The sequence below is a fragment of the Chelonia mydas genome, chromosome 2, assembly GCF_015237465.2.
Source record: "Chelonia mydas isolate rCheMyd1 chromosome 2, rCheMyd1.pri.v2, whole genome shotgun sequence".
NCBI lineage: Eukaryota > Metazoa > Chordata > Testudines > Cheloniidae > Chelonia > Chelonia mydas.
Genome location: NC_057850.1, coordinates 27,115,777 through 27,129,072, shown reverse-complemented (window position 1 = coordinate 27,129,072; position 13,296 = coordinate 27,115,777). Strand labels below are relative to the sequence as shown.

The 13,296-nt window shown below is 40.2% G+C and overlaps 1 protein-coding gene across 4 annotated transcripts in view; it reads right to left on the bottom strand.

The window, feature by feature from the left end:
* TRPS1 (transcriptional repressor GATA binding 1) overlaps positions 1–13,296 on the bottom strand; it is a 252,814-nt gene that overhangs the window by 226,293 nt on the left and 13,225 nt on the right. The window lies entirely within an intron of this gene.

Here is a 13,296-nt window from a genome sequence, read left to right as displayed (position 1 = left end):
CCAGAATTTGATTAGTATTAGTTCTAAGCAGATCATGAAAGGATCCCACTGCCTTGAAAAAAATCTATTGCTGAGCCAAGCCTAATCATTATCTACTACTCACCCCATAAAACCGCTGTCCAGACCACCAAGCGGAAGGCATTCGGCTAGAAGCAGCACTTCTTTTCTGCAAGCATGACAGAACACGGCATTCAGTCCAAATGCTGCATTCCCTTCATTGCAGAAGGCTCTGCTCCCAGCCACGTTCTTCATGTCAATGCATGGGTGGAATAGGCAGATGGAAGGAAAAGATCGGGGGAATGTGAAAGAAAACTGATAAACGGAGTGTAAGAAGATAAAGAGAAGTAAAGGGGGAATAAAAAGATATAGAATGGAGGAGGAAGAGGAGATCAGAGGACAGAAGAAGGTGAGGTCAACACACAAGAAAAGAAAGGGGAATAAACGAGACAAAACAGATTTGACTAGAAGCAGCATCTCTACCACTCACAAAGTGGAAGTACTACCTCGAAAAAAGATAAAATTCATTTACATTATTGTAAGCAAACTACAATAAATAAGACAAAAAGGAAGGATGGAAGGGATGTCCCTTTCTGGACATTAAAATGCTGCTCGATTGAATCCATGTTTCTATATGACATACTAGTAAACTCACCCATCTTCTGCATTAGGCTGCAAAAGTGAAATTCTGTGGCCTCTATTAGGCAGGAGGACAGTCTAGAAGAATAATGGTCCCTTCTGACCTGAAAATCTACGAAAAGTGGAAACAAAACCAGTACAGAAGCCAAAGTATGGGGTGCTAAACTGGTCCCATAGCTCCTGGGACACCGTCCATTCCTGCTGCCCTCCCCCCCAACACACACACACAAACACATACACATACACCTAGCAACCTAATTCTGAGAGCATGCTATTTTGGGGTGGTTTTACTCCAAAATAAAATCTCACTTGAGTGCACTGGGACAAATCAGTAATTATTTTCTGGTGGCCTACAGTTGTTGGCTGCAAAGAACAACATTATTAACAATTACATACATCTCTAACAATCAGCTAATATCTACCACTTTACCAGGAAGTTCAATAAGTTATCTCTGAATAAAATTTAGTTCTGGCCCATTTTGATCCAATTTACATTAGTCCCTATTACAGATAGCAAGATCAAGGCACCGGAACCCACTGAAATTACCATGGTCAGATTCTCATCTGATTTATCAACTCCACCGTCACAGTAATAGTACATTTTTATATTTGTTCTCTGTGCAAGCTATCACACAGAAATGGAATACTGTTTTTATTTGCTTATCTCTTTTGCCCTGGATAACGTCAGTAAGTCATCTCCTTCTGTCAACTTAAAAAGATTCTTTTTTGTCTTTACCTTAAAAGGACGCATCAGTGTCAACTTTTTTAAAAAAAGTAGTTTGCAGCTCGTTACTTATTATTCTCTCTGTGTGTGCCTAATTCTCCACTTGCCTACATCTCAGATAGACATTTAAGGCTATGCAAAAGTAGACATAAACCCCTACTATTCTAATATGGTCATGTTTTACAGCTCCTCTGCCACAGGCATTGGAGAAAATTATCCAGAGATTTAATCCTGAGGACTTTATTCAGGCAAAGTTCTCACTAACTGCAATGGGACTTCTAGATTTGACCTGATTTTTGTAACGCCTTCTAAGCAGTTAAAAAAAAAAAAAAAAGAGTACATTAGTCTCAAAACATAGGAGCAGATTCCTGCAGCCCTTATTCAAGTGACTAAGAGCTCCAGGATCTGACCCATTTTTTCCTAGTGGATGTTTGTCCATGTTCTATAAACCCCCTGCACAATTTTTCGTGACTCTCTACAGTTTTTAGAGTTGGCCATTCAGGATTAGGATTCTGCTCAATATTTAGAGAAGGCCGGGTGGAAGGAGATACGATCAAATTGTCTCAATACCACACTCCAAATTGGGAGAAGTATGGAAGATTTAAAAGCACACAATTCACATGACCTGAAAATAATAGTACTTTGCATTTCTATAGCACTTTTCACCAAATGAGCTTAACGAGCTTTATAAAAAGTTCATGTATTTTTTTTTTTTAAAGTGATGTTAGGATTTTGTGCTGAATGCTCCAAATAATGAAGGGGAGGCTGGTGCACAGCCCATTTTAAACTCATTTAGTCAGCAATGATTGTGATTATTTGTGCTATGATGGTAGAGAATCGCATAAGTGAATGTTTTAGTGTATGTCATATTTCTGCAAAGTAGTGGCGTTTTAAAAAAAATATTTTACATAACCTTTGAGATTTAAAGTATTTTTAATATTATGTCATATATAGGGCCGGATTGACTCTCTTGTGGGCCCAGGGCTATTAGATTTTGTGAGCCCCTGTATACAAGTCTTTTTCCTAATTTAAAACAAAATTATCACAATTATGGCATCAAGGCTATTAACGCTGTACTAAACTTGCCTTTTAATTAACATGAAGCCGTTCTGTGGTTACATTTCAGTCTTCAAACATGTAGAATATAGTTAATTCAAAATAGCCTACGTCTTATCTTAGAACAGCTGCTATATTAGTTTCTTTCTGGGAGGGAGTTTGGGTGCAGGAGGGGACTCTAGGCTGGGGCAGAGTGTTGCAGTGCAGGAGAGGGTAAGGCGTGCAGGCTCTGGGAGGGAGTTTGGTGCAGGGGGTTGGGGTATAGGAGAGGGTGCGAGGTGGAGGCTCCGGCCGGGAGGCGCTTACCACAGGCGGCTCCTGGCCGGCGGCACAGCAGGGCTCAGGCAGGCTGCCTGCACGCCATGGCCCTATGCCGCTCCCGGAAGCAGCCGGCTGCTGGCACGTCTCTGCGCACTCCTGGGAGGAACGGGACAAGGTGTCTCCATGCGATGCCTGCGCCTGCAAGCACTGCCCCCGCAGCTCCAATTGGGGACAGGGGCAGCACGCGGAGCCACCTCCCCCCCCCACCAGGAGCCTCTTGCAATTCAGCACATAACACCACAGTTTGTTGGTTTTAATAAATCATTTGCAAGTCAGTTCAGCTGGTTCATTTTGTTATTACTTTTGATGACATTAAAAGTTGGAGCAAGTTTATATGGAAAGGGAGACAGAAAATGTGACTGTGTAGAGTACTGATACAAACTCTGAAGAGTTTATCAGTCACGGAGCTACGTGAAGCATAACACACATGGTACTTGCCCTACCATCGGTGAGACTAGCAAGTACCACAAAAGCCTTACTTTCACCAACTCTGAAACAGTGTCCTAATACCTGTAAAGCTCAGAAAAGGAGGTTTTAAAGGGTAAACCAAAAACTGCTTAAATTTTGGTTTGATACATCCATGCCTCCTCTTGTCAATTATTTGTTTCATATTGTTATTATAGAGATATATATGACTGCTACTCACCCAAGATTGCACATGAGCCAGCTTGTTATTTTATATCACAAAGAGTTACACTTTATATCAGAATCTCATATTCAATCTATCTACAAACAATGGGCAGACTCCCACCACCATTAGACTACTGTAAATCCATAGTACATCCACTGAAATAAATAAAAGTTATTCCAGATTTCCAGTGGTGTCTCAGGGTTTATAAAGTGGCCCATGATAAGAAAAACCCTGCTTGCATCAATGGGACTGTTCCTCTGAGTATGGACAGCAGAATTTTGCTCTATATGGTATCTTAAGGGGGAAAAAAAATCTACTGTACAGCTTCAAAAGACAAAATCTAAGTTGTTTGGGTTTTTTAATTTAGGAGGGAAAAAATTGTGCTCAGCCTACAAATCAAGTGGCAATGATTGGTAGTTTCTTTTCAATCAGAGACCAATCTGAATGGTCGGCTCGAGGAGAGAAGAATCGTTAATCACCACATTCTGGGAACTGGGCAGAGAAAGAGAGAACTGTTTTCCGCAACACTTCCTGTGATAAGACCGACAGCTCTGTCGCAGTGCACACACCAGAGCTGCAGCAGGCTTCAAGGTTCATGTGAATGCAAACGTGACTCGTGACTCTCGTCTCTATACACATACACACAGCATTCTTTTCAGCCTTGGGCCAAATGGGGAGGGGGGGGAAGGGAGAGAACTGACTTTCCTCAAACTTCTATTAAAGGCACAGTTCACTTTGGCCCTAGCTACTCATGAATTAGTTACAAGAGAAATGATTCATATTTCATTAATGGATTTGGGGGTGGGGGGGGAGGTATCAAAAAAGAAATTTACTTTTTGCTTTAGTTTTTACTGACCCAACCCACTAAAACAAACTCAACCTCAGATTATCTTTTATGTTCATTCATGAAACGGATTCGGAACGTAAATGCTGAACAAAGGAAGCCTGATTGATATACAGCAAGTACATCTGTTTTTCTTAAATCCAATCCAAGCAAAGCTTTCTTTGCTCGATGACTTTAAAGTGTACATACCAAAATGGTATTTCCCTTCCCTCCCAAGACACCAGTTAGTTATAAAAGACTTTCAAAGCAGTGTAAATAAGATAGGAAAGAAAGAACTACAAGGATTAACTCCAACATGTCCCCATACCATTCAATAACTTCCCTTTACATGCACAGTCCAATATGAGTTTGCTAATCACAGCTTTTCCACTGTAACAGAGCCAAGTGCAGGCAATTACTTACACTTATATAGACTTTTATAAGAGATAACAGTTATCTCTATTGAAAAGGCACAAGCTGTTTTTTCATTACTAAACCGGTTAAAAAAATACAAAAGGGTTTCTGTGCAGGACACTGATTCACCCAAGCCTCTACAGAGCAATAAACAGAGGAAAGGAGACAGTCTCTTCGCACCACTGAAGAATGTTTAAATCAGGCCTGGAACTGCATTAGTGTAAAACAGCACATCTAGCCTTTAAAAGCATGTAACTATCAGAGAGGTAGATACTGAAAACTAAAAGCCATTCACACTTAGATGATCTGAAACACCTAGACTGGGCATATCTGGCATGTAGAGGACAAAGACAATGTCTGGCTTGCACAGAAAAATTACCACACTTGGCATCCCTTCTTTCCAAGGGATGCAGGCCTATACAGCTTTATATTGCCAACCCTGTGATTTTTTTTTCACAAGTCAAGGGATTTTAGCTGGGGCTGGAATGAGTCTGAGTCTCAGGATGACACAAGAAGCTCCAGCCCTCAGGCAAATTGCAGCCCTGCCTGAGAGGGCAAGCCTCTTCTGACTTCCCCACTTCCTTGCCTCCTGGGGAACAGCAGGAGGCAGAGGTTTCCTCTCCATTCAGGAACCGAACAGGAGAGGAAAGAGGAGGGAGCGAAAAGAACCCAGCAGTTCAGGGCAGTTCTGCTCTCCCCACCCCTCCTATGTGCAAAAGGAGGGCTCTTCTGCTCCTCCTTCCTCCCCTCTCCATCCCTGCAATGGCAGCCCTGGGAAGGGGGAGAGGGAGAGGAAGAACCCCTGGAGCTGCCCCCTCTAGCCTGGAAGGAGGGAAAAGGGGAATCCACCCTGCCCCTCTTCCTCCTCCCTGCAGGACTGGAAGAGGGGGGTGAAGAGTGCCATGCACTGCAGGAGGAGCAGAGTTGAGGCTGGGGGACAGAACTGATGTGGAGGCAGAACCGATGCGGGGAGCAGTGGTACAGGCTGGATTTGGAGGTTGAGAGGATGGGCAGATGTGGGGCTAAAATCACCTCATTCTATACATTTGGAAGAGTAGGCAACACTAATTGTCACTCACACGCATGGGCAGAGGGGGCTCAAAAAAAATCAAAAGACAGACCAAAAAATACAATATAATATTTTTTTTAAAGTCTTTCTGCAGGCAAACTCATCATTTCGGCGGTCTGCAATACTGCATACAATGCTGAGCCACTTCTCTTATTGAAGAGGTGCAGCCCCTTGGTAATTACATGTTCCATCTAGATCAAAGCCACCTGGATCAAAGTGGAGCAAGGCATGCTGGGACTTAGAGACGTGGACAGCCGACTAAAGATCAAGATGGCAGCAATTTTCAAACCTTTTATGCAAATTACCTGCAGCCCTCAGGCTCCTAGCAAATTGCCAATGTGGCCCCAACCCTGGCTACCCGAATTCTTTCAGTTTGGTTTCCACATGATGAGTGTTCGTTATGTTTTTCTTCCTATTATTAAAGGACATAGCCCAGATATAGCAACCAGCAAAACTGATGTTTCAGTAGTATACACAGACCAGATGGCAACTGCTGGCATCTTTAGCAATACCCACTTCTTCTACAGGCTTCCCGATCAAGTACATTTTTCATTGAGCCTAAATATTCAATCCCTGCTATTTTAAGACTATTATTAAACAATCATTACTCAGGGACAGTAGCTCTGAGCAAAGGGAGGATACACTGCAGGCTTTTTGGAGCTACCAATACTATTTTGTTTCAGTGCTATATATCTCCCCACTCACTTTTTAACCAAAAGTATGTGTCCTTACATATTTGTGGTAAAGAATTTCTGCGTAAAAGGTCTAAATGTATTTATAAAACAGGGAAGCTTTACATGCTTTACATGCTATCAAATAAAAAGGGCTTTGATTGTCTTTATAGGGTCTCACAAATTTGTATAAAGCAGATATTAAAAACATGATTCAGAGCAGTAAAAACAAGCTCATTAATGAGCATTCTAAAATACAGGGACATTATTCATCTTTGTGAGCACACATATCATGTACTGCAAAACACAAACTCTCAAAATCATAATACATTATGGTATTCATTTATATAGAAAACTTTATCCAGAACAATACCAGAGTACTTTGCAAGACTATGTATAGCTTTCAGTTCCACCCACCACTGAAATACAGCCACCTCTGAGGCCTGAAATAAAGAAGTATGGGTATTACTTAGACGTTATAAAAGGTAGGATTACACATATTTCCTCTAAGGAAATATGACGGCTAAAACAGAAGAGGTGAGTTTAATATGTTGTCTTACGAGTCTCGTCTTCACTAAACGCATGTGCCTAACTCTCATTAACCATAACAGGGGCTACTAAATCCTAAATGTAGAGGAGTAGCTTGGACTGAGCAGAGCCAGAGGATAAACAGAAGCAAGTTCTTCCCACTTTTTCTGGTAGCCTTGAACCTTCCCATCTCATCCACCTTCCCCCCTTTCATTGCTCTTCAGAATTCAGTTATAAGGGTCAGCTTTAGCATATTTATCGTGTACGGCCAAATAAGGACAAGGAAACATCTTCCACATTTAAAGTTGTGACAACAGACAAATCTGCATCATCACATATTGATACAACTTCCCTACACCTGAAATAAATTCAGGCTCTAATTGTCCAGCAGGTGCAAGCCAGAGACATGTTGGTTGTGCATACCTTGATGGTATTGTTTGTGAAGAAAGTGATTTATACATGGGTAATAACGTAAGCAGTTACTGTGCATAAATTAGAGAGAAAACCTGAGAACATGACCTGCATCTGAGAACAGATTTAAACCTCTATTCTTGCTGTGTCATGTGTAACCACATCATCTAGCAGCTAGAACTGTAGACTGTAGATCAGGACTCCTGTGTTCTATTCCCCCCGCCTCCCGTTGCCACTGACCCAATGTGAAAGCTTCAACAGGTTACTGAGGCAAAACCATAGCCATATAAATCCACATTTAGACATCTAAGCACGTGGACCTGATTTTCAGAGGTGCTTAGTACAGACAATTTCCACTGTAGGGTTCTGCTCTTGCAGACCTGATTGCAGGATTGTGGCCTTTGCTTGTTAGCTTTTTGGGGTAGGAATTCTCATTTCCTTGATATAATAGCCCCTTCCAGACTGGGTCCGCTGGCACCTACCGTAATGCAAATAATAAATTAATACTTATGCAGCACTTTGCAAACCACTGATGAATGGGGCTAATTATTTATTATTAACATATAACAGAACCTGAAGATCACTTTTTTCCAGTGAAATTTTTTAAATGTTTATTTAAAATAAACTTTCCAGACCTAAAAGGGACAAAAATACACAGATGAAACAACTGTGTTGATAACATGTTTGTCAGGGTCTTTTCTCTCTGAATTTTTTCAGTGGTTCTTATTGATCTATACACTATTCTTATGCTTACTAACTTCATTACTGCTTTGATAATTACAAGATAATTAAATACAAGACAGAACATGTATCATGCTGGGGAGCTATTCAGTGAGTGCATTGTTGTGAGGCACAATGCCGAAATTAGAATGCTTTCTATCACCCAGGGAGCGGCGATATATCACTTTAATATCCACAAAGGGAACCATTTTAGGGCTGATCCAGTGGCCTAGCTGGGCCCCAAGAGACCAGGTACAAACTCTAAGCATAAGGTCTAAATGAGCTCTCTCACTGCCTAGGCCTTCAGGGCTTGAGAGCATTGTAAAGCTATGATTTCAATATAGAGTGAATGTGCTCAGCAGGGATGCCAGTACTGCACCTTATGGCAAACACAGAGCAGCACCAGTGAGCATGGAATGAGTTTGATCTCTTGGCCACAATGAGAGAAGGCTAGTTTGTGAAAGCTGGAGAGCTTCTGCTAGAGCAATGATTCTCTAAGAGTCACTGGAAGCTGTTTGTGTGGCGAGGGGTTGGGGGAATGCATGTGGGCAGTGGTGCTGAGACTGCTCCAAACCCCGGACCTCAGTGTCCAAAGGAATATTACTAACATCCGCTCCTACTCCATCAGCAAGAACAGCCCATAAACCCCCGCAGAGTGTTTGCCATGCAGTGCTGCAGGAAAGGAAGCAAAGTGTGAAGAAAATGGAAACACCTAGTGTTGGAGGAAATTTGTCTGCTGATTGTAGTAGGAAGTCAGGAATCCAGAGTTTAGTCCCAACTTTGCCACTGGCTCACTGTCTGACCACCCTACACAAATCATTTAGCCTCTCTTTGCTTCCGTTTACACATCTATGCAATGGGTATAATCATACTTCAACTTTGCTTTGTGAGAGACAATTAATGTTTTTCAAATGCTTTGAGATCCTTGGATAAAAGGCAGAATAGAATTGCAAGACTTTATTATTAATTATTATTAATTATTATTATTATTATTCTAAGAGGATAGAAGGGGTAGTTCTTCATTGGGAGGAAGTGCTGTCTGATAAGTGAAAAACAAAACAGCCCTCGTAGGAATGATCTGGTGAAAACTCAGCTACCTGCCCTCACTATGGCTATTCGGAGGTGTTTCCTTGGAGAATATTTACATGAAATAATTCGGTGCTCTTAGGCATATTGGGGTGGGGGGCGGGGAAGGTGGACAGGAAAAGAGCTACTGAAGAGGCACAGAAAGGCCTGTTTCAGAAGGGAACCAGCCTGGGTCAACTTCAACAACCCTGAAGGAACACTGCATGTAATACAAATTATTCATTTTGATATTTTTATTTTTAATAAAACCCGACCCCATTTTTGTTCAAAACAAATGAATATAATTTTAAATACAAATGCACTATGAATAAAGAAGACTTTTAAACTGGTGACCACTCATTTTCTAATATGGTCATACAAAGTCTGAGTAGTTCATGTAAAAGATAGTTATGACATGTGTAAATCACTTGAAAAAACCCAAGCACGCGAAAATCTTTCTTGCTCATTAAGAGCTTGATCCATTGGGAAATCTTTTCAGCCTTCTAGACCAAGCAAGCCCTGTAAGACCATAGGTACTGGCAGAACAACGTGCAAATTTGGCTGATTCAGAAGGATTTAAACAAAAACAAACCAAAAAAGCCTTTCAGCTTCCCATGTCTGGGAATTGTGGAACTGCCTGAGGTCTGTTTGTGAGGAGCAGGAGGAAAAAGAAAAGTTTTCTAAGAGGACCTCCCTACCACTCCAAGGGTGCACTCTGCCATTCCCTGTTCCAGCTCATTCCCCATTCCCCAATGAAGCTGTACAGCCTGCAGGACTTCCTACAGCTCTAGGCATGGAAAAGCTATTCACCTCCATAAGCTGAGAAGGAGACCAGATCCTTGTGTTTAGACACAGGCCAGAGACTGAACTTATACCCCACCACCCCAGAGTCCAGCTACTGGCAGGAACTTTTAAAGAGATGGTAGCTGGAATTGGCAGATCCCATGAATGCCCACTGGGGGTTGTATAATACCTAAATCAGCATTACAGAGCCACTACAAAGGGACATGTACCCCTTCAAATTGGGAGCTGCCTCCATAATTATGTAGCCAAGGAAACTCACAAGGTTTCTGTGGGCCAGCAGCCACAGAAGCCGCTTTTTGATGGAGAGGGCTCTAGCGGCAGCAGTGGATTTAGACCACACATTTGAAAGTGCTCCAGGTTCCAGAACCAGAAACTGAACCTCAACTAAAGTGGGCATTTGGCAGCCCATATTTAGAAATGTGCTACCATGAATGTGCATGCGTGCAAACACAAGAGTAGATTACACAGCATATGTGGCGATGCCTGCCCATGTCGCATCCTTGAGCTCAGGTCAGGGAGCCTTGTTACTGTGGGGGATGAGAATTAAAGAACATGTTACCGTAGCTTTGACACTGTCGAACCTCTCATGGAAATGATGGGTTATTATGTTCCCGAGATGGGTAGGCTTTGCCACTAAATTCCCCTTCAGGAAATGGGGAAAGCCCCCAGCTGATTTAAATCCCACCTTCCCTGTCTCTCCACTGGGATGTTAAGACTGAACTTGAAAATGACACCCAGCTCATCTTGCTCATCCAGGGAAAAGGAATTTAAAGGACTGTCCATATTTGTAAAAGATTGCATGATGACATATTGCTGGACGCTATGTAAATATGACCCTGAAATTTAGGTTTGCAATATGCATTCTTATGGATACAAATTACAGTGAAACAATAAGTGTAATATACTGAGTAAGTTATGGAATACTGACAAGTGGATTTGCTTAAGAGAGCATAGCGGGAAACTTGTACGTTGATATGTGACCAAAAACACTTCTCAATTGTGTATTTTCAATATTTTTCATAAAGTGCCCAAAGTGGGTTTAAATTAGTAAATAGCATACATGGTTAATTATAGAGTAATCATGATTTCCGCATGCAATGTATATGCACCCAAAGATAAATTACATCCCGTGACTCTTCCAAACAATGCACAGAATTGTAACTTTTGCCATATATACTGAATCTCAGATGGTGTTTAGAAATTTTTTCTTTATTGTGAAAAGTACCCACATTAATAACTGAACTTATGAGTTGAAATGAGCCATCTGGCATAAAAAGAGAATAAATTAATAGGCTAAAAAGCACAGATTTTAAAAATGTTAAATAGCCTGAACAGTCTAATGAAAACTAATCTGAACCCTTAGACAAACCTCCTCATAATATAAAACATAATATAAAAATGTTACGCTCCTTTACATTACAGTTTCTTTGTGCTGGGATTATCAATGTCAATGCTTTTTAAAAAGTAACAGTATTTTATTTAAAAAAAGTCATGTTAAATTTGTTAAACTATCATCCTAAGAACCACTGGATTCTATATAATTTGTTGCTTTAAAAAGCCTTGTGAAATTATAATAAGAATAATTAGTTTTAAAAAACTTACAGTCCTTCCAACGGAGGTTTGGGTTTCATATTTTCCATAGCAAAGTTCTATGGAAGTGTGGCAGGAGAAAAAGTTGAGCGTGGCTTGTTGGGTTTTTTTTTTTTTTTGCCTTTTTTGTTTGTTTGTTTATTTGTTTGTTTGTTTGTTTTTAAAAGCAAGAACTAAGTGGCCTGTAATTCCTCCATATCAGATTGGTTGGTGTGTTGCAAAGGAGAAGCTATTGCACACATTTGGTGTTTTTTGGACATCTCTAACATTTAGTGAAAAACAAAACAAAAAACACTGGACTCACTGAATTCTGATTTAGTACCATTTCAAGAAGCCATTCTGAAAATGTGTCAGAAATAGAAATAGCTAACTAGTATAGTCTATTATAGACCATAGTATAGTACATTTTTAAGGGCCCAATGTTTTCTACGGCAATTAAAAGAAACAAAAAAACCAAACAGAACAAAACAGCATTTTAGAATGCATCTGCCAAATCTACCAAATGGCTGTGAAATCCATAAAAATCAATCAATCAACGACTGCACACTGCAATTAAAGAATAACGCCTGGGATAACTCAAGAAAGTAAAAGTCGAAGAGCATGCTGCTAACAATTAATGCAAGAACTAAGCTACTCAGCCAGGTATAATGAAATATCTTCCTTTCTTTACAAAGAAAAGAAATTCTTAACTTTACAAACATTAGTTAACTTTGCAGTGATTAATTCAACAACTGAAAAGCCAAAAACAACTTTAGGCACTTAACCATGAAACTGTCAGTTCTCTTTGCCTGATGATAAAGCATCCCAAAAATAAACATTAACTTCTGTGTTTTTTCTACATGTGTATTCCATCATGTAAAGATGATAACCAAACATTTACTAAGGAAGCCATGCTGAGGTCTTTCATACCTAATTTTTCCTAATTTTTAGATTAGATATTAAAGAATTACCTCTCTTTACTTCCAGCTCTAACATGATATTTCATGTTCATAACTAAAACTTGCAATAGCAAACTGAAAATTATACAGTGTCTTCCCAAGAAACAAAGAACATTGTATCATACAGTGTACAGTGTATCATCAGTGAGAACTATGGGACTGAAAGAGTTTACTACCCATATGGATAAAAATTCGGCAATCCTTGCTTGGGCAAAACTCCCAGTGAAGTAAATGGGAGTTGTGACCAATTAAAAAATGTAAAGTTTTGGACTTCACCATCATTGTAAAAAGCATAGTTTTAAGCAAAGCACAGCAACTGATGAAAATATGACAGGTTAAAAAAATTTAAAAATCTATGAATTCAAAGGATTAACAGTTTATCCAATTATATCCTTTTCCCATTTCAGGACAAGCTTGGAACCATCAGAAGCGTATTTAAACATACTTTCCATTGGAATAAAACAACAATAAGAATTTCAAGTACTATTCATGGTCAAATGCATCGGTAGTAAAACCGCATTATGGAGTTTGCTTAGAGCACCGGGTAACGAAAAATGGGTTAACTTTTTGCCAGGAATATTTCACAGCAAAAGCTTACTGTCTGCTCAGAATTACACACAACTTTATTTCATTCCATTCACTACTTTTGAGTTTCTTTACAGAAACAGAATTGCAGTAGTCTCCTTGACAGCAAACTATAATCAGGAAATATTACTTACACTACTGATATGTGCCCCACTGTCCCCTCTTCCCACAACTCCCTGCCAAAAAAAAAAAAAAAAAAAAAAGCATACTCCACATTCTGTGAAATACTAGAAAAAATAAAATCGGTAGTGAAACTCTGTAGCTGGCAGGGTTTTCCTCTCTGAATGGGGAAATTCTGAACTCCAAACTG